The sequence below is a fragment of the Pteropus alecto genome, unplaced genomic scaffold, assembly GCF_000325575.1.
Source record: "Pteropus alecto unplaced genomic scaffold, ASM32557v1 scaffold39, whole genome shotgun sequence".
In the NCBI taxonomy this organism is placed as follows: domain Eukaryota; kingdom Metazoa; phylum Chordata; class Mammalia; order Chiroptera; family Pteropodidae; genus Pteropus; species Pteropus alecto.
Genome location: NW_006443568.1, coordinates 5175038 through 5202999, shown reverse-complemented (window position 1 = coordinate 5202999; position 27962 = coordinate 5175038). Strand labels below are relative to the sequence as shown.

At 35.9% G+C, this 27962-nt stretch overlaps 1 protein-coding gene and 1 pseudogene across 4 annotated transcripts in view; one reads left to right on the top strand and one right to left on the bottom strand.

Annotated features, from left to right (window-relative positions):
* Nucleotides 1-27962, top strand: part of ZBTB8A (zinc finger and BTB domain containing 8A) — a 40685-nt gene that overhangs the window by 1272 nt on the left and 11451 nt on the right. For 2 of the 4 annotated variants that reach the window (XM_015598886.2, XM_025041343.1), the window contains 2 exons: nt 9548-9651; nt 27788-27921. The gene's annotated coding sequence lies outside the window, so the exon portion shown is untranslated. The remainder of the gene's footprint in view (nt 1-9547; nt 9652-27787; nt 27922-27962) is intronic. The other 2 variants (XM_006924286.3, XM_015598887.2) reach the window with 1 other exon arrangement.
* LOC112473037 lies at nt 17355-17473 on the bottom strand (annotated as a pseudogene).

The window sequence follows — 27962 nt, the reverse complement described above, 5'->3', positions numbered from 1 at the left end:
GGGGGGCCGGGGCTTCTTTCCCGCGGCCCTGGGCGCTTGCCTCCTTGGGGAGGTGGCAGGCATCCTGGGCTGTAGTCCGAGTTTCTTAGTACATCCTCCATCCTCTGGTTTTCTATCATCATGAGACAGATCAGGCTTAGAACCGAAGGCACCTAACAAATATAGAGCTATGATTATTGTTTTATGAAGAACCACACAGACGCACCTTCTACCGATGTAGACTGCCACTTTTGTGAGAGGATTGCCTTGTTCCCTTTAAAATGCGCTTATTTATTGTTGACTGTGCCAGTGGCCAGACTCCATACTTTTCAAAAAGTGGAGTTTTTAATAATGCGATATAATTGACATATAACATGGTATTAGTTTTAGCCCAGGACGTGTTTGGAAGCGGTAGCTTCCTGCCTAATGACCTTTAGCTGCGCGCGTCAGGATTACTTCTGTTTTCAATAAACGTTTATATTTGCAGGACTTTAGTAAATTTAGTGCTTTCACCTATATGAATTATTTCGCTTAATTTCACATAGAACAACTACCCAGTCAGTCCCGTGGTTATTCCAGTTTTCAGATGAGGAAACATGTTAAGCGTGGAGTTTCATCTCTAACCATGAGGTGAACGATGGCAGCCTCCCTGTGCCGTTGCCTCCTGTTCTTGCTCTCCACTTCCTCCAGAGTCTTCTGGAAAGCGAGTCAGTCCGTGACACTGTTCATCTTAAAAACCTTAACAGATGGTTATGGAAAAAATTCAAAATCCTCAGGAGAAGAACCAAGTTCCAAATTTCCTCTCCAGGCTCATCTTTCCTGAGCCTCAGGTATGGGTGGGTTTGTGGGACCCCAGAAACAAGAGCCCGTCACCAATAACCAGGGATCTCGTCTTTATTCCTGGGAACCTTCCTGTCCACACAAGTGGTATGAGAAGTGAGAATCTAACCTGCGACTCATGGCCAAATGGGCAGTTGTGTGTTAGGTTACGTCAGTGGGAGGCATCACAAGTACCTGAGCTTCTTCCAGGTCATGTAAATTTTGGATGCCAAAAAAGAGGGCACCCTGTCACTTCTTAGCTTGTGACCTTGAATTCACCAGCCCTTCTGTTGATAATCATTTGGGCCCAGGAAAAATGTTGTAAGATAAATACTTGATTCATTCTAATCATTTAAATCATTTTCTAGATACAGAATTTCCCTTTAATACGGTTAACCCTTTCAGTGACATATTTATATGTGTAATAAAGAATTTGATGTAAGTTTCTTGATTCCCCTTGAGGGAAGCTTTTTGTCTTGTCACCTCTTTGCTCAAAAGTGGTCAGTGGCTCCCCATTCTACTCAGATTAAAAATCAAAGTCCCCCAATGAGTCTACGAGGCCCAACAAGGATCTGGTCCCATGATATCCTCCCTGCCTCACAGTTTGCTCTGACTCCATCTCTCTGACTCCATCTCTCATTGCTCTCTCCAGCCCTCTCTGTCTGCTCCACCTCAGTCTTTGCATGTGCTGTTTCATCTGCCTGGAACACTTTTCTCCCAGATACCCACATGACTCTCACTTCTTTTGGACTTTACTTAAATGCCATTTTCTCAATGAGACTTGCCCAATTATGGTTTTGATTCTCTTGACTATTTTTATACTTCTAAATCTTTCCAGGGTTAAAAGACATTTTATCTACCAAAGAATATAATTACCATGTCAGTTAGCCGAAGTTCCTTATGACCCAGAGATTTTTGCTAAGGAGACAAATGAGATTTGTTGTAGTGACTCTGGTGAGACACACTAAATTCTAGATTAATGGCTGTATATATCTTAAAAGAGATGGTCTTCTAGCCCATAACCTTAATTCAAGTTATACTCATTATCTGGATCTTCAGTCTACTCATAGAAATACATGTTTCCCTTTATTCCAAAGACCTTTGAACTTAATACTTCTTAAAATATGTGATTGTCTTTTCCATCCATCTTTTTAAAGATCTTTGAACTTTATGGGAAACTTGAATTCTCTAATACTCTTAGGACTATTATAGATATTTAATTGTCATAGATATTTAAAAGCTTTCCAATTGAATTTTAGATGTCCCACATGAATTAGTATAAGTTGTCTCAACTTCTACTGTCAATCTACTGAAGGAAGAAAATTTAAAACATATTACCTATTTCCATAATTTAATCACATATTTTGAAAATAAACCTTTCTTGATGAGTTAAGAGTACTATTATGAATGCAAATTGTGTTAATGCCCTATAGATATAAATGTTACCAAGTTGTAACTGACTTCAGTTTATAGGACATTACTATTTTCTTGGAAAGCTCCCTGTTCTGCTCCTTTCTCTGTCGTGGCTGCCTGTCTTAGTTCAGTTCCTCACCATTTCTAGCTTTGACAATTGCATTTAGCTTTTAAATTGGTGTTCCTAGCCCTGCCTCTCCCACATATTTCTCTTCCTCCATGCTGTCTCAGATTTTCTTCTGGATATGCAAATTGATCATCATCATAATACCTAATTTTTATTGAGCCCTAGCTAGCTACATGCCAGGCCTTGTGCTAGGCATTTTGCGTACACTATGGTCCAAAGAAGAATGCAAGACTTATGAATGTAAATTTAAGATCAGTCAGCCTTAATTCCATTTGGTTCACTTATTCCTTGTGCAGTCTTGGACATTTTTTTCTAATTTCTCTGTGCCTCAGTTTCTTTATATGACGTAGATCACTGCAGTACTTGCCTCATAAGGCTGTTGTGAGGCCTGAAATTAAGATAATGAATATAGAGCATTTAGCACAGTGCCCAATAAACATTCAAAATGTGGACTAAAAAGAGGTTATTTGGAAAGTAATCTCACAGGCTGATCTGATCATAAATTCCTAACTGGGCAGGTCATGGAGGTAGTCATGCCCCAGGCATATAATTTAGTAAAAGGCTATTTTTACTTTAAGCAAGCCCTGCCCATTGTTTCTATGCATCTAGGTTAATGCCTCTTTGAAATGCATTTTTCCAGACTCCTCCTCCTACAGGATGACCACCCTCAAGAGAGCAAATAATCATTACTATCCTGTTATCCCATCCCTGACTTGCTTTCTCCTGCCTTCTTGTAATCTTCCTTATGTCCCCCCCTCAATTCCAAATGCATAAAAGAAGCTGTAAACTGTCATTTCTTGGAAGCATTTATCTCTCAGTCTGTTGAGATCTTGCTTCCAGGTGTAACCTCTGTTAAACTCATAAATTTTTATAAACATTCTTTACTGCTTTGGATGTTCTTACGTCAACAAAAATATTAGCTATTTTTATTGAGATGTAACGCAGACATAAAATGCACCCTTTTAAAATATACAACTCAGTGTTTTTTACTGTATTCACAAAGTTGTGCAACCATCACCACCCTCCAGAACATTTTCACCGCTGCATTAAGAACTCTGTACCCATTAAGTCACCCGTCATTCCTGCATCTCCCTAGCCCCTGACATCTGCTAATCTGCTCTGTCTTATCGTTTGCTCATTCTGGACATTTCATATAATGAAATCATAAAATATATGGTCTTTTGTGATTAACATTTTTCATTTAGCATCAGCTTTCAGAGTTCATCCATTGTAGCATGTATCAGTACTTTATTTCCTTTTTATGGCTGAATAATGTTCTATTATATGGAGACACCACATTTCGCTTATCCATTCACCAGTTGATGGACATTTGTGTTGTACTATTTTTTTGTTTTTTATGAATAATACCTTTATGCATTCGTGTGCAAGTTTTTATGTAGATGTATATTTTCATTTATCTTGGGTGTATATCTCAGGATGGGCTCACACGATCATATAATTTTTTAACAGCTTTATTGAAATATAATTCACATACTATGTAATTCATCTATTTAAAGTGTACAACTCAGTAGTTTTTAGTATATTCATAGGTATGTACAGCTTTCACCACGATCAATTTTAGAACATTTTCATTACCTCAAAAGGAAACCCTGTACCCTTTAGCTATCATGCCAGCATCCCATCACACTTCCCCCATGCCCTTCTCCTTAGCCTTTGGCAATCACTTATCTACTCTGTCTCTCTGTGGTCTTTTGTGATTAGCTTCTTTCATTTAGCTTAGTTTTTTCAAGGTTCATCTACATTGTAACCTGTGCCAGTACTTCATTCCTTTTTAAGGCTGAATAACATTCCTTTGTATGGATGTACCACAATTTGTTTATCCATTTTCCAATTTATGGACATTTGGGTTTTTACCTTTTAGCTATTACGAATAATGCTGCTATAAACTTTTGTATTTAAGCTTCTGTGGGGACATATGTTTTCATTTTACTTGGATTATATATCTAGGAGTGGCATTGGGGGGTCATATGGTGACTCTGTGTTTCATAACTTCAGGAACTGCCAACTGTTTTCCAATACAGCTGCACCATTTTACATTCCCACCAGCAGTGTATGATGGTTCTCCACATCCTGGCCAACGCTTGCTGTTTTTGTGTGTGCATGTGTGTATGGTGTGGGGGGGGGGGGGTGGGTATTATAGCCATCCTCATGAGTATAAGGTGGTATCTCATTGTGAGTTTTGATTTGCATTTCTCTAATGATTAATGATATTGAACATCTTCTCATGTGCTTATTGATATTTATCTTAACTTATTTCTTATAGCTGTTAATCTTATTTGAGCTATTATCTTATTTAATCCTCTTAACAGACTTCCTCATAGCCTCTTAATAGTCAATATCCTCATTTTACAAAGGGAAACTGATGCTTAGAATTAAGTAACTTGACTAAGTCACACAAGTAGTCATTGGTAGACCTATAATCATGTCACTCAAATCCTTCAGAAGTGCCCCAAACCTATAAAGTAGAGGGGCTTCAAGATCTGGTGCCTACATATCTTTCTCTTTTCATCTTCCACTGTTCCTCTACAAGCACTAAGTCTCAAGCCATAACAAACTTTTTATCATCCCCGAAGAGGTCATGCTATTTAATACCTCTCTGTGCCTTTGCCCTTGGTGCTGTGTGACTAGGATGCCCTTTGTCCTCTTTTTCATGTATGAACTTCTACTCATCTTTCAAGGCCCAGTCAACTGTTACTGCTTTTTGGAAACTTTTCTAAATACTCCCAGGCACGGTCATTTGCTTCCTTGGTTTTACAGTTCCCTTCTACTAGGAGTATTATCGTCATTGTATTGTAACTTTATTTATAAGCATCTTTCTCTCTTCGGGTCTTTCTCTGACTTTCTCCTGATAGACATTGTGGTGTGCCAGAACACTGACCTTTGACATATCATCTATCATCTTTGTATTACCAGGACCAGGGATAGTCTGGCACAGAGTAGGTACTCAATAAATAGTATTGAATTAATACATTCCACCTTTCAGTTTGAATATCTGCCCTTCTCATAAAAATAGAAAAAAAGATTTTTACCTTAAATAGAGAAAGAAAACATGTATAGCTGTATAAAATTCAGAACAATATAAAAGTAATTATTGAATTAAGGATAAAGTCGCTTTATTTCAGTTGTTTTTCTGATCCTTCAGAAAATCTCCACTGCTTTGAATCCTTGGCTCTCAAAGCAGCATCTGAAGCATCGAGGGTTTAACAAACACCTTTGTATCAGTTTCCGTTCCTTTTATCTCACTGGCACTGGTGGATAAGGGGCAACATTCGGTTCTTACAATTTCAGAATATTTGGGGGAAGCTTTATTTCAAAATCTACAACGTATTTTTCATCATTAGAAGACACTTCAGCAAACCAAACCAGGCCATAATTTTATTTAAGACCTTCTTAATATGTAAATTAGAATATATATGTATATACATATGCATATATCTCACATCTGTAGATCACATCTTTATCTATTCATCTGTTAATACTTTGTTTTGTTATTTATATTACATGTGTATATATATATAAATATATATACACACATATACATATATATACACACATATATTTTTGTTTGTTTTTTATTTTCAATCCTGATAGTTCTTTATTTTCTCTAACATACGTGCTATGGGTTGCTAATTTGTAATAGGTATCATCACGAACACACACACATATATGTGACTAATATTTAGCCATGAAAAAGAAAGAAGTCCTGTCATTTGAGACAACCTGGATGGACTTTGAGGGCATTGTGCTAAATGAAATAAATCAGTCAGAGAAAGACAAATACTGTATGTTATCACTTATATGTGGAATCTTTAAAAAGTCAAACTCATAGAAACAAAGTAGAAAAGTGGTTTCCAGGAGCTAGGGGACTGGACAAAATAGGGAGAGGTTGGTAAAAGGGTACACACAATTTCAGCTGTAAGATGAATAAGGTATGAGGATCAAATGTATATAACACGTTGACTGTAGTTAGTAACACTATTGTCTAATTGAAATTTGCTAAGATAGTAGAACTTAAATGTTCTCACCAAAAAAAAAAAAAAAGATAAATATGTAAGGTGATACACATGTTAATTAACTAGTGAGAGAAATCTTTTCACAATGCATTTTTATTGTATACCAAATCACCAGGATATACATTTTAAATATCTTACAATATTATTTGTCCATTATATCTAGTGAAGCTGAAAAAAATCTGAATAACAGAGACCCTGGTTCATAGAGTATAATTAATGAGCTAACATTTGAATGAGAAAATGGCAAAAATTGTTTCTAAAGATAACTTTCCCTAGGGTGAGGGCTTTGATATCCTCAGGTATATTGTACTTTTGAAATGATCACTCTCTCTGGGTACACAAATATGATGGATCAATCAGGTTTTTTCTGCATCCACCTTTGTGTAAATTAGCATTCTGTAGGCCAAAGAAAATGAGTGATAATAAAATTCTAAAAGGTTAACATTTTCTACTCAGTTAAAATAATATTTTAAAGTTGTTTGCATAATTAATGATAATAGAGATGAGGATGAGGATGATGATAAGTATTGCTATCATCTATCAAAGGCTTGTTATAAGGCAGGCACTGTTGTAAGTACTTAGATCATCTTCTCATTTACTCTGTCCCATAAACTAGAAGGTATAGATATTATTACTATTTCCATTTTACAGATGAAGAAACTGAGGCACAGGGAGGTTAACTTTCCATGTTATCCTGTTAGTAAGTGGCAGAGTCAGAATTTTTACTTAGGCAGTGTAATTCCAGAGACTGTACCCCCAGCACACTGCCCTGTACTCCCAGCACACTGCCCTATACTCCCAAAACTGCTGCTCATAGACTGCTTACTCATCTGCTTAAATTTAGAGGCCATTGATGTACTAGTATGTCATCCGGGTCCAGTTTCAGGAAAGAGAAAGCACTCTAGTGTTTTAATTTGTTTACTAAAGGGAATCAAGTGCTTACAAAATCATTGGAGGGTTGGGAAGAGTGGGCTCCAGGCTGGGCCTTCAGAAATTATTCCCAGAACCAGGCTGCCAGACAGGCCCTCCAGGGAAGGGAACCACTGGTACTGCTGATTCCAGATAGCATTGCTAGCTACAATTCAAGGGTCAAGAAATTGCTACCTCGAAACTGCCCCTCAACACCCACCAACTAGTGACAACTAGTGTCTCCACCAAACTTGTTTCTTGGCAGCCATGAAGCTCTGGACACGAGAACTGCTGGAGAAACAGTGTTTCCACAAATGTGCTTGCCAGCATTAACAGCCAAAACAGCAGTAAGATGGTTCCCGCCTCATTTCTGCCTTCCAAATCTCACAAAACATCTGATGGATGGACCCCATTTCACATGGGGAAAGTTAACTGTAAAGGAGTCTGGGAAATGTATTTTTTATTTTTCCAGAAGGAAGTTAAAAAGGATGCTGAGAGTTAATGCAAAAATCTATTCTAATATCTGCTAGGGAAGAACTTGGAGGTTATATTCCTCAAAATGACATTTCATTAGTGTGTAAAAACTGTTAAGGGCACAGACTAGGTTCAGAAATCAGTTCTCTTAAAAAGCCACAGAATTAACTTTTGCTCATCACTGTATAGTCCTAGTACATTGGACTAGTTAGTGTGCTCTTAAATAGCATTGTTGAAATAGTGAAGCTAAAGCTGTCAAATACCCTTTGCTGAGTGCCCTCCTAGCTCACTGGGGCTAGAAGATAGATGAGCTTTTAGTGTAGCAAGGAGTTGTTCTCAAAAATTATTAGTTTTGTTCCCCCAATTACAAAATCTTAGTTTATCCCTCCATTGGATCCCGCTGTTTTAACGACGGGTGTTTCTTAAAATCCTTTTCATAGCCAATTCTAGTCTTTACTGTACTTTAAATGTGACACTTAAAAAGCTTTGATAACCCACTGTCAAAAGTTTGCTGCTTCCCACCTCCATCGCCTTTGCTCTCAGCTTCCTTTTGTCCCTTTATTTAGATTTCTTCTTATTTCTCTCATTCTTCTCAGCTAGAGACCTTCAGACTTTTTAAAATAACCTTTGCCAATCATAAGAAGGAATCACATTATACTTTATGGAATACTTAGATCACCTTGGCTTATTTCTCTGTTGGTTGATACTCAAAACTTTTTTAATAAACTTCTAGGTCATCCGTGTTTTGAGTGGTTTAAGTTGCCAAAATTCAGATCTCCTCATGAGTGGGTAGTTGATACATTTATTTTCTTCTTTGTACTTGCTTATATTTTCTAAAATTTCTGTAAGTATTATAAGACTTTTATAATCAGAAGAATGCATATCGTTTTAAAAAGTGATTCCATTAATTTAGTCAAAATTATAGGGAATTCTTAGCTCAATTTATTAGCTTATGAAATAAATTTTAGAGGGAATTCTTAGCTCAATTTATTAGCTTATGAAAAGCATCAAATTCATTTTTCTACGGCCTGTGGACATAAAGCCTTAACACTATGTAAACAAAACTTCATAGACAATGAAAAAACCAGTGGAACAAATTTTGGTGGTGGTGGTGGTAATTAAAAAGGTTTTGAATATAGTAGAAACTGAAGTTTTTTTCTAGCAAGAGTTGTTATAGCTGTTCTTACAAGTTGTGGTATATTCTGGTACGATCTGGCAGATCAGATAAGAGTTAGAAAAGATATGAGCCACTGCAGTGGGGCTTTCTTATCATATGTAGTAAGATCCCTCCTCCTCCCCGCACCCCCCGACTTCTCTCTTAACCATAAGGTTTTTAAGAAATGTTGAATTTCTCAAGTTGAATCTTTAAAGCTATTCTCTTTGGTTTTCTTGTAAATCATGTGGATGCCACTTGCAGGAAAAAGGGTAATGGGACATATTTGCTGTCTTGTTATCTCATCTGCTGGCCTGCCTTTGACTAGCTGTTGTCTTAAGTTTATTTTTATCATCAAAATTAAAAAGTATGTTTGCTTTCAATTTGCCATATTTTAATATTGGCAACTCTTCTTGCAAATTTTAATATTAAGATTCATGTAATAAATAAATAAATGTCCACTGTGCCAGATTATCTATTTTTACATGCTAAAAAAATGACACCTGATAAATGCCCCCATATAGTTTAAGTAAATATTTATTATTTACCTTGGCAGATATTTCTGTCTCTTACTACAAAAGTAGTGTTATAAATAACTATTATAAATGTATTAGAAATAACTATTTTCTCTCTCTGCAGGACAATCCTTCATACACAGACTGTGTTTGACTTGGAATCTTCCCTTTTTTACTCCATTCAGTTGACTTAGCAGGGTTTCAAGAGCAGCATTTATAAATTTCCAGGTATGAAAACTTTTAATTCTTGATATTATACCTAACTTAAAGTAGAATTTAAGTTAATAAAGCAGTTATAGATTTTAAAAATCAGAATGGGTTCATTGCTTGGAAATTCACTGTATAAAACATTCAACATTCTGATCTTAGCCAGGTCTCCCTGATTGCCTATTGCTAAATTTTTAATTCATTGCTTCTCTCGTGTTTTCCATTCTACCTAATCAAAGACTCATATTACATAGTGGCTGGAGATTATCTAGACTAATCCCTTCAGTTAGCAGAGAAAGAAATTAACCCTCGAAAGGTAAATATACTGTCTTTGGACATATAGCTAGTTTAGTGGTAGAACTACTGTAAGAAATGACCTCCCATGACAGTGGCGAAGGAGTGTAGCTCAGCAGTTACATCCGCAGCTTTGGAGTCACTGTCTAGGTTAATACCCTCTTCTGTAAAATGGGGATAATAATATCACCTACCTGGGAAATTGCTGTGTGGGGGATAAAAGGAGGCAATGTATATCTCTACTATTATTATTGCCTGTGGCCCTTTCATTTCTCACCAGTTGACCCCTTCACTGCTTCGTAGATTCCCCACCCTTGGCTAACATTTTACAGTGTTCTCCTGATTTTCCCAGTCATTCTCAGTTTATAACACTGGCTTCTCTTCCCCATCCTGCTCCACAGTCACGGGCAGTCCTCCAGGTTCTCATTCCAGCTCATGTTTCCTCTGAGCCCCTTTACCTCCATATATCTTTGCACATACCTTGCACAGCTTTATCTTCAAGTCTGACTTCCCCTCTAAACTTCTGATCAGCATTTCCAGTGGCCCTCTGGCCATCGCTACTCATTTCTCCTTTACATCAAATGGAAGGTACTTAAAACCAAAGTCATTGTTTTTCCTCTTAACCAGTTCTTCCTGACTTCCTGATTTCTGTTAGTGATACTGCTACACACCTAGGCTTTAAAAATCACTGAGTTCTCTCTTTGTCTCTCGAGCCTTCCACAGCCAATCACCTATCAAGACTCATGGAATTATTTCCCATTCAAGTCTTTTGCCTCTTTTCCTTTTCATTCCTGCCATTATCACTGCATTCAGGCCATTAACCACACTGGCAATTTCAATATAGTAACAGTTTGGTCACCTGGAAGTAGCTTGATTCATTTTCTCTCTCTCAAGAAATACAACCTTTTGACTTTTCATAATGGCGTGTCAGCACGTCACTTGTTCACGTAGCACATGAGTCTTGATTTAACTAAAGGCACAGAATATCATTATTCAGAGAGCTCCCAAAATATCTCAATCTTGAATTACAGCCTAGATTTGGCTAAATGTGAGACTGATAGTTAATATTTCACCTACTTGTTTGAAAAACTTTAAAAATTTTTTATTTTTGAATGTATTAATATGATTTGAAACTCAAAAAATACTCAAAAGTATACAGTATAAATTCTGCCTCCTGTCTTTTATCTTCTGTTCCCCAGATGCCACCTCACCTCCAATTGGCAACCATTGTTCTAGGTTTCTTGTTCACCCTTCCAGAGTTTCTGCTTATTTTTTCCTTTGTTAAAAAAAAATTATGGATATATGTATACACATACACACACACATATATAAAAATTATATAAATTATACATATGCTATATATATAAATTATACATATACAACTGTCCCTTATACATGGACACTTTTCTGATCTCTTGCTATCATGAACAGTGATTAACCATGTACATGTGTCATTTTGATCAGTGTACCTGTAGGGTAAATTCCCAGAAGTGAAATTGCTTGGTCAGAGAATATATACATTCGTATTTTTGAGAGCTATTTCCAAATTGCCTTCTGTGGGGTCATACCAGTTTACATTCCCACCAGCAACGATTGAGAGCGCCTGTCCTCCCACAATCTTCTCAATATTATCAAATTTTTGGATTTTTGCTGACTTGAGAGGGGAAAAATGATACATCAGTATAGTTTTAATTTGCCTTTATATTTTTATGACCCAGGTTGAACATCCTTTCATATGATAAAGGCATTTGTATTTTTTCTGTGAACCGTCCTTTGTCCTATTTTGTATTTATTGTTCTTTCTCTTGCTACTTTCTTAGAAGCTTGGTGTTTTCATGGAGATTACCCTTTTCTCTGATAGAAGTTTTTACCATTTTGTCATTTGTCTTTTGCTTGTGTGTGTGTGTGTGTATGTTTTGCCACCAGAATTTTGTTTTATCTTTATGTAATCAAATGTATCAATCTTTATTTTATGATTTTCATATTTTGAGTTATGGTTATTAAAGCCTTTTCTACTCTTGAGTTTATAAAGCCTTCCATATTTTCTATTAGAACTTATAAAGCTTGTTTTCACATTTAACTCTTTGTTCCATATGAAATTTATCCTGGTATAAGGTGGGAGATTTAAGTCCAGCTTAATTTTTTTCTCAGAAGGCTAAAAATTATCACAATGCCATTTGTTTTATTAAATTGCTAATCTTTTCACCACAGGTTCATCATACGTTAAGTTCCCACATTTATTGGAGTATATTTCTAGATTTTCTCATATATTCTACTGGCCTTTCTCTTTATCATCAGTAATACAGTTTTGATTATTGGGAAAGTAGCATATAATCGAATATCTATTGGTTCCTTCTCTTTGTTTTTTTTCGAAATTTAACTGGCTATTCTTATTTATTTTTCCATAAAACCTTAGCAACTTTTATTGATCTTAAAATAACCTGCTGGTATTTTTACTGATTATGTTGTCACCTACTCTTACAGATCAAGGACTTCAATATAAGGTCTTTTTGCCCATTGTTGCTCACACCAATAGAACGAGACTATTCAGTAAAGCAAAGCAGAGACTATTCTTTGACCGAAGAATGGAGAAGGACTAGCTTATGCTCTAAAGATACCTTCTTTCTGATTTGAGGAAGTTAGAAGTCTTAAAGGATTGGTGGGAGGTTTCAGGGGTGGGGATTCCTGAGAAAAGGATGGAGAGTTCTCTGAATTGTTGGGAAGCGTGTGCAGTTTCTAAACATGCTTAGAACATGCCTGACCATACATATACCATGTCTCATTTTAATACTAAGTCTCCATCCCAGTTGTGATATTTAGCATACTCAGGAAGAGAAATTCCTCAGAAGGTTACTTAGGAAGGGGTTTGGGGTGTCATCTTGGATCGTTCTGGTACACACCAGTTTCTTATTTGTGGTCCAGGAGTATCTTATCTGGTCTTTGCTGGTAGGCTTAGCTTGCTCTGAAATTTCTGCCCTTTCCTGACGAGTTCAGCCTGTTTTGCCAGGGAATGCGTTGGAGAATGAGAGGAGACGAGAAAGTTAGTAGAAGTTTAAGGATTAAGTAATGTGGTAGCACAACCCCATGACAATGTTATAAAATAACTTGGGAAGAACTAATATCTGGATATGTTGAATCTTCTATTCAAAGGGTTTGGCTTTTCATGGTCTTCTTTTGTATCCCTTAGTTTTCTTCATGAGTCTTATACAGTTCTTGTTAAATTTATTCTGAAGTATTTTATATTTTTGATGCTATTCTCAATGGGAGTCATTTAGTTTATCTCATAAGCTAGTGTGGGTTGTTTGTTTTTTTGAATATATGAAAGTTACTGATTTCCAGTATTACATTTATAACCCCCTTCCCCCTGTGAATACTCTTCTTGTTTGTGGTAATTTTACAGTTGATTCTCTTGCATTACCAGGTATATAATCATATTATCTGCAAATAATGATAATTTTATATTCTACTTTCCAGTGGTTCTTTCTCAAGTCTAATTTCATTAGTCAATGTCTTCAGAACAGTATTAAATAATAGTAGTAATAGTGGGCATACTTTCACTGACTTTACTGAAATGCTTCTATTAAAAATGCTAGATTTGGGGCTTAAATAGATATATTTTATCACCAACAAGCTTTTATTAAGAACAGATTATAGACAAGACTGTGCCATAAAATGGAGACTAAAAAAAATTAATATGACTCTACCTGCCTTTGAAAAGCTTACAGGACAAGACAGGTACAAAAAATAGTGTTACAGGTGTCACAGCAAGTTATGTGCAGGATACCATAGAGACAAAAAAAAAAAAGTGATAGCTAATCAGCTTGAATCCCATGTGAAGATAAAATCCCAAAGAACAATGTACTCAAAGCTTATCAGCTTAGTTTGCCCTTGAAATGTTTTCATTGAATTAACTATAGGATGACCTTGACTAGAGGCAACACATAGGGAAAATCATTTAAAGAACCTTTCTTAGTTCAGTAAGGACACTGGGGAAGATACTTAAATGCCTCCGACATACCAAACATTAAACTAAGGCTGGTCATACTCATAGACATGGTCTCTACTCATACAGGTATTACAGTGTAGCAAATAAAATGCAATCCAGCAATTGCCATGAAGTACATGTATATGGTACAACTGGGCATGGAAGAAACAGCAGTTAATGTCAGCCCAGGGAAGTCAAGGAAAGCTTCCCAAGGGAGGCCCTGTTTGAGCTGATTCTGAAGGAGAAATAAGAGCTTTGAGAAGGGTGGTTTTATTGTAGCACAGGAATAATATGTACAAAAGCTTGGTGGCATGAAAGGGATGGTATGTCCAGGAACTGGCATATAGCTTAAGAATGGCAAGTGAGGTAGGTGATAGGAGATAAATATGCAGAAACTGGCAGAAGCTGGGTCTCGAAGGGTATTAAATCCACTCATAGAAATATGGGCTTTGTCTAGTAGGTGGGAAGGAGCTCTTAAAAGAATTTTAAACAGCAGAACCCAGAAAGATAACATATTTTAGGGTAGATTGAAGGGAGAAAGATAAAAGGCAAGGAGAGCAATTAGGAAGTTTATTGTATTAGTCCAGATATTCTCTATGATGACATTTAATGTCCTCATATGAGAATTCACATGACAAATTCCCCCTAGAAGTCAGTGCCAGTAAAATGCTCATTTCTACTGGGGAAATGATGGGAGCATTGTATATATCACTTGTGTTTCTCTTTGTGTTTTGTTTCATTCGCCTTGGATTCTGGGACAAACAATGCTAAATGTAAATGTACAGAAAGCATCTCATCTCCATTTAAAATTTATAATTTCTATTTTAAAATATGTTGCATACATATTTTATTTAAAACTACTTTAAATCACTTTTTTAAAGATACGATAATTTGGGAAAATGTAGATAAATATAAAGAAAAATATAAATTCCTGAAATCCCACCACCAGAGGTAATCACTGTTAACATTTTGGTGTACTTCATTCCAGTAGTCAGTCAGTCTGTCTGTCTCTTCTCTCTCTCTGTTTCTGTGTTTATCTCTCTCTTTATAAAAATAAATAAATCGCTGTCTCTCTTTCTTTAAGGTTGTTTTTTTGAGATTTATCTTGTTCTTTTGTTTGGAACATTTTCCCTTGTTTCTTTATTTTCCTTGACTTTTTACGTTGCTTTCTGCACATTAGAGAAAACAGCCACCTCTCCCGGTCTTGACAGACTGGCTTCCTGTAGGAGATGAACCTCATCAGTCAGCACAGTCTGAAGTCTTGGTTGCTTCTCAAACCTCCATGTTTGTCCAAGCTGCCATCTTTGTTCTTAGTGGCCCCCAGGATGTTAGAGTGTGCCACGACCCGTCAGTGTCCCACAGGTATGGGAAATGCCTGCATGCCTGTTCAGGCTCAGCTCCCAGTGCAGGCTAATGGGAAGCCTGATTTTCAGGCAGCAGCTGGGATAGTCAGGACATTGGCAGACTAGCCCCTATCAGGGAGAATCTGAGGGCTGGGTATTTCTGCCTAATCACTTTGTGCTGAGCCAGAGGGACTACCTGCTGAGAGTGCTTGTGCATCCATTGAGAACCCCTTCTTTGTTTTGTGTGGTCCCGAGGGACCTAGAGTGCCACCCTGTCAGTGCCAGAGAGCTAGGTGATTTGGGAGCCAGTCCATCAGATAGCAGCCATATAAGTTGGGGTGCTAGATGTATGGACAAGCTCCTTCTAGAGAGAAGCTGGAGACCTGGCTTTACTGTTGGAAAGAGGGGTTCTGGGGAGAAGGTAGGGAGATGGGGGTGCGGGCAGTGGTGGGAGGGTAGGGGAAGTGGGGGTGGATGGAAGGAAGTGCCCACTAGCCCTTTCAGGCTCCTGGGAGGATCCCAGGCAGCACCCACACGCAAGATGTTTAGAAGCTGGGCCCTTGGGGAACAGGTGGGAAAGTAGTCAAATCTTTTCCAGGGAGAAACTGGGAGATAGGGGCTTTTGCTGCTAGTCTGCACTGAGCTGGGGGCGGGGGAAGGGGAGAGGAGCGAGGTGGTAGTGGTAGGTAGATAGCCATGGGAAGTGCTTGTGCATCCCTTGAAAACTGCTTGTTTGATTACTATGGTTTGGTGGGACTCATGAATGTCTCATGAATGCTGAGTATCACTGGCCATCGGAGCTAGATGATTTGGGGGCCCAGCCCTCGAGTGGCAGCCTTAAAAGTTGGGATGCTAGATGTGTGGTCCAAGCCCTTGCCTCCACAGGGAGAAACTGAAAATTAGGGGTTCCCTCCCGATTGTAAGGCCCTGTGCCAGGAGTGGGGCTTATGGCAAGAGTGTGTCTCAGCCTTGCCTACCCATTTGGATGTATTTTCTTAGTTGTCCAATAGGTAGGAGTCACTCAACTAGTTCTGGATTTTTCTCAAGGGGTATTGATCTGTGTGTAGCTGTGTATTTGGTATGTTTATGGGAGGAGGGAAAGTCAGGAGCCCCCGATCCTGTCATCTGGTGACCTCCTCTGCAATTTACTTAGCCTAGGGCTGTAAAGAATTTTATTGCTTTAAGTAGGTTTCCACTCCCTAGAAAAGTGTGCCACCAGAATGATTCATCCCTAAGAATTCTAGATAAATGAGATTTTACCATACTTACTCCATCACTGTGCCAGGATCTTCATTACTTTTCTAGTATGATTGATATGTTAGAATTTTTATTTTATAAGCTGTGATGCAACCATAATACTCTTTGGCTACTTTAAGGCTGGGGCTCTATTAGCTCAGTGGAAATGTAACACCAGTGTCTAAGTAAATGAGGTAAAGTGCTTGTTTTTAACACAATTATTCAGAAGCAGAATGAAATTCTTTTTCTATTTGCTCTTTTCTGTATATATCTGACAAATCCCCTACCCCAACCAAGGCCTTTGGCTTATACTTCTTTAGGAGAAAGGATTCATTTCTCTGTCTGTAATCTCTCCACAACTAGAAAAGGCTAAATATCATAAGTACACATGTTTAACACCAAAATATACCTAAAGCAATTAATACGTGTAGTAGAACCAATAGTTTCCATCATTTTGAGAGCGACTATAAAACAAACAAATTAATTTAAAAAACCCTTATGATGGCATCTTATAATATAACGTGATTTATTTCGGGATCTTATTGTAAGATACATGAACATATGTAGTATAACATTTAACTACAACAACATAGTTTAAAAGTGTGGAAGTTGGAAGAATCCAGAGAGATCATCTAGTTCCACCTCTCTCCAAGCGTAGTCACCCTAAATTAATGACATTCTTCCTCTGCTACAATAGCAACATAGAACTCATTACTTTGCAAGGAAGGGGGCAAATTCTGTTGTTGAACAATTTAACCTAGTAGTTTTTTTTTTCTTTTAAAGTGAGGCAACCCTTGGTTGATCTCACAGAGACATTGAACCAAAGGCTTGTATGAGTTTACAATCCCTCATTTTTTTTATTTTTTACACCTACAGCACCTGGTCTTCCTACATGGTCTCCCATCCAAGTACTAACCAGACTTGACCCTGCTTAGCTTCTGAAATTAGATGGGATCGGGCTTATTCAGGGTGGCATGGCCACAGACTTCAATTTCTTTTAAACCAGAGCCCACAGTAAGAAATACATTTTACATCATGACCCAGTATACACATAGTGTATTCTGCATATTAATCTATCTTTTTAGCTGAAACAAAAAATTCATGTAAAAATTCTTACAACTTGCAATAGTTCTAATATTTAAATTCTATATTATTATTTAAAATCCTAGTTTTGACCCACAAAATTGATTTCAAAACCCCCTAATGGATTGAGACAAGCAGTATGATAACCATTGGCTTGAAACTTTCCAAACCTTAGTATGCTTGCATATAGATATAAGGCACTAGATCAGGATATGTGAGGTCAAAAAATCTCATTAAGTTTTCATTTTTAAAAAGCTGGTTTTTATATTGAACTAAAATCTGTCTCCCTTTAGTCCTCTCCGTTAGTCCATTTTGCTTTTCAGAACCACACTGAACATTCATTCAGCAAATACTGATTGAGTACCCATGTGTCAGACATTATGCTCTTTGTTGGGGATGCTGAGGTAACCAAACAGTCTTGGCCCTTTTGGAGCTTATGATGTACTGATCAGTGTAAGGGACTAGTGTATTAGCACTACTAAAAGAATAATTCTACTTTTTCATATAACTGCCCTTGGAAAACAACTATCTTGTTTCTTTTCAATCCTTTCTCCCGTTTCCAAAACTAAGTCTCATGTGACATAGCTCCTATGACAATAGCTGTTGCGCTATAGTGATCAACTGAAACTCCCCATACTAGGATGGGGTTGTTAAGATAACCTTTGATGAGGTGACATTGAACCAAAGGCTTGTATGCAGTTGGGGAAAAAGTTAGGTGAGGATTTGGGTCAAGAGTGTTCCTGACACTGGGACCATCAGGAGTGAGTTAGCATATTGGGAAACATCAAAAACAGTGAGGTTACAGCTGGGGATTGGGGAAATGGGCGGAAAGGAGATCTTGAAGCCCTTTTAGATGAGGGTAAAAAATCTGGATTTCTGAGATGGAAGCCATTGGAGATTTTGCGTAGAGGAACAATATGATCTGACTTGTAAATGGTAAAAAGTCATAAGGTTATAATACAGCTGAAAAATTCCTATCATCTAGTGACGTCCTAGCTCTTGTATGGTAGCACAACATCACTCATGTGTTTGTGGTGATGCTGGTGTAAACAGACCTACTGCACTGTCAGTCGTATAAAAGTATAGCACATAAAAGTATAGTACATAAAAGTATCAATACTTGGTAATGATAATAAACAACTATGCTACTGGTTTACGTATTTACTATACTATACTCTTTATCATTAAAGTGTACTCTTTCTACTTACATAAAAAAAAGTTTGCTGTAAAACAGTACGCCATGTTATGCCAACAGCAGCCTCATATATCTTGTGTTTGCCGTGTCTCTTGATTGCATCATTTTCTCTTATACTTGATGTAATTTCATGTTCTATAAGTGTAGTGTAAACTAAGTGTGCAGTGTTCATAAGTCTACATCAGTGCACAGTAATGTCCTCAGCCTTCACATTCACTCACCACTCAACTCACTGACTCACCCAGAACAACTTCTAATTCTGCAAGCCAGATTCATGGTAAGAGCCCTGTACCATTTTTTAATTTTTTATACCATATTTTTATTATACCTTATCTATGTTTAGATATGTTTAGATACACAAATGCTTGCCATTGTGTTATAATTGCCTACAGAATTTGGTACAGTAACATGCTGTAGCCTAGGAGCAATAGACTATACCATCTAGATTTGTGTTAAGTTCACTCTGTGATGTTCTCACAATGACAAAATCACCTAATGACACGTTTCTCAGAATGTATCTCCATCATTAATCCATGCATGACTGAATCCATTTTTGTGTATTAATTTTATAACTGGCTACCTTATTAAGTTCTTTTGTTTCTAGTTTTATTTATTTGGCTTTATTAAGGTATAATTTACATACAATAAAATGTACCCATTTTATGTATCCAGTTGAATGAGTTTTGACATATATTTATGTGTAACAATCACCATAAATAAGAACATTTCCATCACCTAAAATTCCCCTCATGTCTTTTTTTCCCCTTATGCCTTTTTGCAGTCAACCCCTTGTCTCATTCCTCACCCCAGACAACTACTAATCTTCTTTTAGTCACTATAGATTAGTTTTGCCTGTTTTAGAACTTCATATAACTGGAATCACACAGAATACATTCTGTATTCTTTTATGTCTGGTTTCTTTTGTTGAGGTGAATGCTTTTGAGATTCATTCATGTCACTGTGTGTATAAGAGGTTTGTTCCTTTCTATTGTTCAGTACTATTGCAGTGTATGGATGCACTGCAATTTATCTATTATTCATCAATTGATGGACATTTTCTTTCCAGCTTGAGGCTAGGATGAATGAAACTGCTATGAAAATTCTCATACAAGTCTTTTGGTGGACATATGTTTTCATTTCCCTTGAGTAAATATTTAGGAATGGAATTGCTGGGTCATAGAATAGGTTTAACTTTATTAGGACTGCTAAACAGTTTTTCAAAGTAATTGTACCATTTTTCATTTCTACCAGCAATGTATGAGATCCAGTTTCTCCACATCATTGCTAATATTTGGTACTATCATTCTTTTTAGTTTTAGCTATAGTGTACAATGACATTTCATTGTAGTTTTGATTTGCATTTCCCCATGACTGATGATGTTGAACATTTTTTCATGTGCTAATTTGTATATCTTCTTTTGTGAAATATCTGTTCAAATCATTTGCTAATGAGTTGTTCGTGCTGTTATTGAGTTGAGGTCTTTATATATTGTAGCTACAAGTCTTTTGTCAGATTTGTGTATTATAAGTATTTTATCCTAGTTCATGGCTTGGCTTTTCATTTCCTTACTGGTATCTTAAAGAGCAGAATTTGTCAAATTTTTCTCTGTGGTCCATGCTTTTTGTGTCCTAAGAAATCTTTGCCTACCCCAAGGTCCTGAAGATTTTCTCCTGTTTTATCCTAGAAATTTAACTCTTACATTTAGTTCTATAATCCATTTCAAGTTAAAATTTGTATGTAGTATCAAGTATGGGTCAAGGTTCATTTTTTTTTTCCTGTAGTGAGTATCTAGTTGTTCTGGCACCATTTGTTTGAAAATATTAATACTTCCCCATTGAATTACTGTGTTAACCTTTGTCAAAAAAAATTGATAAAGTGAACCTGACTAAAAAATATCAATTGATAATATATTTGTGTGTCTATTTCTGGACTCTCTTTTATTCCATTGATCTATGTGCCTATCATAATGCCAATACTACACTGTCTTACATTAGTAATTCTTGAAATCAGATAGATTTGCCTTATATTCATTTTTTTAAAAATTGGTTTGGCTATTCTAGGTCCATTGCATTTCCTAGAAATTTTAGAATAAGTTTGATAATTTTTACAAAAAGATCTTTTGGATTTTGATTGAGATTACATTGATTCCATAGGTTAATTTGAATAGAATTGACATAACTTTGAATAGAATTGACTAACATTTTAGTCTTCTAATTCATATACATAGACTATCTCTTCATTTATTTAGGTCTTTTAGATTTCTCACAGCTATTTTGTAGTGTTCAGTACAGAGTTTGCACATATTTTGTTAAATCGATTCCTAAGTATTTCATGTTTTTGATGTTCTTATAAATGCATTGTTTTTAAATTTCATCTTCCAGTTGTTCATTACTTAAAGAAATAGAATTGATTTTCCTATGATGACCCTGTATCCTGTGGCCTTATTAAATTCAGTTATTAGTTCTAGAAAGATCCTTGTAGAGCTCTTGGGATTTTCAATGTACATGATTCTGTCATCTGTAAATCATGACAGTTTTTCGTCTTCCTTTCCACTCTCTATACTATTTATTTCTTTTTTATCTCTTATTGCACTGATCAAGACTTCCAGGCCAATATTAAATAGAATTAGTGAGATCACAAATTTTTGCCCTATTCCCTATCTTAGGGGGGAAAGCATTAGATCTTTTGCTTTTTGTAGATACCCTTTATAAGGCTGAGGGAGTTCCCCTCTATTTCTATTTTGCTAGACTTTTTAATCAGATCTTTCTGCGTCTGTCGAGATAATCATATTTTTTCTTGTTTATTCTGTTAATATGGTGAATTACACTGATTGATTTTCAGCTGATAAACATCTTGTATATCTAGGAGAAGCCTTACTTTTATAATCCTTTTATATATTTGACTTGCTTATAACAATGTTAGTGATTTTTGTGCCTGTTTACAAGGGATATTACTTTGTCATTTTCTTTTCTTATAATGTCTTTAGTGTAGGTACCAGAGTAATACTGGCCTCATAAAATGAGTTGGAAAGTTTTCCTCATTTATTATCTGAACGTTTGTACAGGATGAGTATTATGTATGATAATATTAAATGTCTGATAGAATTTAACACTGAAGCCATTTGGGCCTGGAGTTTTCTCTGTAGGCAGATTTAAAAACTATATTTTTAATTTTTCTAATATTATATGTTCAGTTTCTTTAATTGATATATGGCTATGTAGACTTTATTTTTTGATTATTTATATCGCTTAAGGAATTTGTTCATTTTTTCTACATTGCTGAATTTATTGACAAAGAGTTGTTGATAATATCTGTTTTGATTCTTTTAATGTTTGTAGGATCTGTAGTGATGTTTCCCTCTTGATACTGGTGATTCGTGTCTTTTTTCTTTTTTTCTTGATTGATCTACCTACAGGTTGATCACTTATTGATACTGATATCAATTTTATTGCTATTGATCAACTTATTGATATTAATATAGAGAACCAGCTTTTGGTTTCATTGATTTTTCTCTATCATTTGCTCAGTTTCTATTTCATTCATTTCTGATCTTATCTTTATCATTTCTTTCCTTCTACTTACATTGAGTTTAATTTGATATACTTTTTGCAGCTTCTTAGAAACAACTCATTCATTTTAGAACTTTTTCCTTTTTTAATATAAACATTAAAGCTATACATTTCCCTCTAAACATTGCTTTAGCTGTAAACAAGTTTTGATATGTTTTCATGCAGTTCAAAACATATTCTAATATCTCTTGTGATTTCTTTTACACATAGGTTATTTAGAAGTTTAATCTTTAATTTCCCAAATTTGGGAGCTTTTTGTTTGCTTTTGACTTCTAATTTAATTCCATGTGGTCAGAGAACATACTCCATATGATTTCAATCCTTTAAATATATTAAAAACATGTTCTATCTTGGTAAATGTTTAATATACACTTAAAAAGAATGCATATTTTGCCTTTGTTGTGTAGTGGTCTATAAATGTCAGTATGGTCAGGTTGGATGGTAGTGTTGGTCAAGTGTTTTATGTCTTTATTGATTTTTCCAGGTATTCCTTCTATCAATTACTGAGAGAGTAGTGTTGAAATATAAAATAATAATTATGAATTTTTGTATTTCTCTCTTCACTTCTGCCAATTTTTTCTTCATGTATTTGAAGCTCGGTTATTAGGTTCATAGATACTTATGGTTGTTATATTTTCTTGATGAATTAATTCTTTTATGATTATAAAATAACTTTGTAGTTTTAGTATTGCCTTGAACTTAGTCTAATATTAATATAACCCATTCTAGCTCTTACAATTAGTGTTTTCATGTTATACTTTTAAACATCTATTTGCTTTTAACATATTTGTATCTTTATATTTAAAGTGCATTTCTTATAGACAGAATACATTTGAGTCTTCTTTTTTCATCCACTCTGATAATCTTTTTAGATGGAGTTCAGGCTATTTGCATTTAATAAAATTACCAATTGGATTTCAGTGTACCATTCTGCTATTTGTTTTCTATTTATGCTATCTGTTTTTTTGTTTCTTTTCCCCTCATTTTCTGCCTTTTCCTTATCCTGCCTCAATAAAAGAATATTGAGTAATTTTTAGTATTCTATTTTATCTCCACTATTGGCTTATTAGTTTAATCCCTTTGTTTTAATATTTAGTGCTTGCCCGAGGGGGTTTTACAATATGCATTTTCCCTCATCACAATGTGCATTTCACTTACTATTCATTGTATGTTATACCACTTCATATATAGCAGAGCTTGTGTATATATAGCTTTCAGGACAAATCTAGATCACCACCTGCTTTTGTAAATCAAATTTTATTGGAACACAACCATGGTCATTCATTTACATATTGTTTATGGCATATTGTATGCTACAATGGCAGAGTTGAGTAGTTGCAACAGAGACCACTAGCCTACAAAGCCTAAAACATTCGTTATCTGGCCTTTTACAGAAAAAATTTGCCAACCTCTGACATTAAATGTAAGGACCTTAAAAGAGTATATTTCTGTTTTTCTTCTTTGCTTCAAAATATTTTTTCTGCCTCTGACTCCCCTTTTCTGGAACTTCAATTACAAATATATTAGGCCATCTGATATTATTATTCCACACATCACTAAGGCTCTGTTCATTTTATTATTTTATTTTTTGGCAGTCTTTTTTTTAACATCAGATAATTTTCATTGCTACATCTTCACATCCATGGATTATTCTTCTGCAGTTTATAATCTGTTATTAAGCTCGTCTAATGAAGTTTTTATTTCAGATATTGTATTTTTTGTTTCTAAAAATTTTATGTCTTCTATTTTAATATGTTCATGTTTTTCTTTAAATTTTTTGAGTATAATAACTATTTTATATCCTTGTTTTCCAAGTTGAGCATCTCTTTCATTTCCAGGTCTGTTTCTATTGACTAATTTTTCTTCTGATTTTATTTTGACTTTATTTTGGTTTAGGGTTTTTTTTTCATCACTTTTTCACATGTCTAGTAATTTTTTACGAAATTATAGACACTAAGTATATGTTTTTGAGTGTATGAATTTTTTGTCTTTCTTTGAAGACTTTTGAATTTTGGTTTACTTGTTAGTTGAGTTGGCTAGTGGATCATCTTGATGACTTTGAGATTTTTTTTGAGCTTTGAGGCAGTTCTATAGTGATCTGTACTGTTGAGTTAGATTAGTCCTACTACTGAGGTGTTACTCTTCGGGGATCTCTACTAAATGCCCTGGGTATTCAGCAAAGAATCTTTACTCTGGCTGGCCCAATCTGAAATGTCTCCCAGCCTTATGTGAGCTCTGGGAATTTTTCTGCTTGCAGTTCCCCGATGTCCTTTACCCATACTCTTGAAGTTTCATCCTGCATATGCAGACGTTGTGTTCAGCACAGACTCCAGAGTACTCCTGTTCAGACTTATTCTGCTCTTTGCCTGTGTTACTTCCTTTGGTACTTTGCCTCACAAATTCCGGGTACCTCAGCCTTCCTGAATACTAACTCTGTCTTCTCAACCAAGTTTGATTTCCCCTCTCTGAATCCAGAAAGCCAAAATGATAATAGGCTTATCTAATTTTATTCTCTTCTCACAGAGATCACAGTCCCACTTTTCCTGTTTTCATTGTCTGAAAACAATTTTTTCATGTATTTTGTCCAGTTTTCTAATTGTTTATAGCAGAAGGCCAAGTCTAGTACCAGTTATTCCAACATATCAAAAGCCCAACAATTTTACTTTAATAGTTTTCTAAGTTTACTTTGACATTTTAAAGATTTGTAACATTATCTGCAATAACAATAACTATTTCATCCTTTCTAATATTCATACTACATATTTAATTATCTTACCTAATTCATTGGCTAGTACTTGCAGGACAATATTAAATAATAGTATTGATATTTTCCTGGTAGTTTTCCCTAAGGGTAAATGGAAAGCATTTTAAAGAGATACTATCCAGAGCTAATGAAAGTGTTAGAGTAAAAGGGCACTATCCCATGGTGTTGATAAAGATATAAATTGATATAATGTTTTGGGAAAGTAATCTGTGTACCTACTTAGCAACCTTCTAGGAATCAAATTATTTCACAAGGGCTTAAGGACCTATGTGCAAAGGTACTTGTTGCAGCATTATTTATAATAGCAAAAAATTGTAAAGTCATCACTTAATACCATGTTTCAAATGAGAATAGAGCAATTGTTAGATTTTAACTGAAAGGATATGATAGTAGTAAGGGATTAGGTATTGATTTAGTGCTTCTCTAGTAATATTCCCAGATGTTTTATTTTGGCAGTTGTATGATATAATCCTGAGTATTCTATGTTGGTTAACAATAGTATCCCTGGTTTGTCTGTACTCTGGAGACATGGTCACATAAGGACCACGCAGGGTCTTTGGCTGCATAATGAAAATGTGAAGGCCCTAATTTCTAGCCAACTGGTTCAGTCTTTTTTTATATAATTTCTAGAAGGTTTGCAATTTTGAAGCCCAGTATTAGCTAGAACCTGGATTACATTAAACATGGAAGAAATTTCATTATAGACATAGTTCCTTGAGCACTAATTTATTATAGTTCTTCTCTATATATGTTCATATTTGTAAACTTGATACAGTGCTGAATTATAGTTGATGCATTTTTAAAATAACTGCTCAGCCAGCTCAATAAAGTTAGCACTAATGAGAGCTGATTTAGAAGATTGAATGTTCTTGAGTCTGAGAGGCCTCACTACTCTGTTTTCTAGGTTGTTGTCTCACTTTCTGTCATTACTTCATGTTCTGCTGAATGCTCCATCCTGATTTATCACAGTTGTGTGAGTGATAGGCTAAAGTTATGATATGAGTACTAAACAAAAATACTACTTTTGATGTTAAAATGAGTATTTTTCAGTGGTTTGAGCTAGGGAAACACTTTCGAAAAAATGATCAGCTTTTAGAGATGGGCGGAAGACTTCTGACATCATGCAAGGAATCATAAAGTTATTGTAGCCTGAGAAGAAATGACTCATAACTTTCTGAATGAGCAAAGTTGACAGAAACTTTGCGTGGAGGCATGCCAGGACTTCAGGGAATATGAAGGAAAAAAACTGCAATATAGCAACGTTATAAACTATGTTTTCGTGATATGATGACCTTAATTGCACCAATTCCATTAATGTTCCTATATATAAAAATATTTTCCCTGCTAAATGGAGTATCCTTGAATGGGCTATAGTTGCAGTCTTAGAGAGTGTCACAAATTAGGACAAATGACTCTTGGTCACACATGGTAGAAATCCAACTTAAATTTAAGCAGAAAAGGAAATCTGTTGGCTCACATTACTAAAAATCCAGAGGGAGCATTGGCTTTAGGTACAGCTGGATCTGGGAATTAAAATAATCTCATTAGGACTGTCTCTTGAACAGTTTTATCTGGCTTTCTTTTGTATTAGTATCATATCTAGGTGAGCTTTCTCACTTGTTGAACCTTTCTGTAGTTCTAGGCTTATAGGATTCTTAAGGCCCATGTTCTCATGTAGTAAGGCCTTCATTCTTAGCTTCTGTGACACACCTCAAAGAAAGACTCATCCTGACCAGTCTGAGTCATGTGCGCATGGGGTCAGGGAGGCCAAGGGTTGAATAGCATCATCAAATTGTAGAAGGCAGTTCTCAAAAGGAAATGAGGAATCCTCTACTGAGAAAGGGATCCTGTGCAGGCAAAAGACAACAGAGGTCCAACTATAATAACAGAAATAGAAGGAGGCTCGTGTAAAACGTACACCTGAAAAATTATGGGTGAAATGATTTGATGCCTGTGATTTTATTTTTAAATATTCTGAGGGGAAACGTAGAGGCAGGTAGAAGACACAAAAATGGCAGAATTGATCAATGTTCAAGCTGAGTAATAAGTACATGAGCATTCCTTATATTATTTACTCTGCTTTGGTGTTTAAATTTTTGCTTAAAAAATTAATGACTAAAACAAAACACCGTCAATAACAGCAACAAAATAAATGCAGTTTATTAAACTACAATTGTTAATAGGAAATAAAAGGTAAGATGGATGCTGAGGGAGGAGATTATATTTCATTTATCCAGAAGATCAAGTCTCAGGATAGACCCTTTTCTTAAATAGCTGATTTATCTCTTTTTGATGCTAGAAATGTTACCAGTCAGGGTCTGCTCAGGAAAACAGAAACCATTCTGGTATTTCAAAAAGAGAGAATTTAATATATGAAATTGGTTCCAGAAGACTAAAAGGGCTAGAACAGCAAAAGGGAAAAGAAGGATTCTAATCACAGGTCAGAAGGTTCCATGCCCCTGAGCTGGAGCCCACAAGTCTGTACCAGCTGCTGTACAGTTAGAATTGCTGTCACAGTCAGTTCTGGATCTGCCAAGCAGGTGCCACTTTTATCAGAAATGAAAAGTCCAAAGGATAGAAAGGCTACTGGCGTCCACTCTTGCTGCCGCTATACCAACAGCCAGCAATTGCTGCATTTCCTCTGCTCAAAGCAGGAAACCTCTTTTCCTTTTTCTTATCTCCTATCAGTGCCTTCTATTGATAGAATCTAACAGGAAGCCAGCTGCAAGGAAGGAAGCCTGGGAAATATCACTTGCAGAATTCCAATTCCATTAGTAGAGAGGAGTGCAGAGCGTGGAGGGTGTTGAGCTTGGAGACAACAGGTAAATAATCAGCATAGTCTACCCTTTGGCTGCTTGGCATA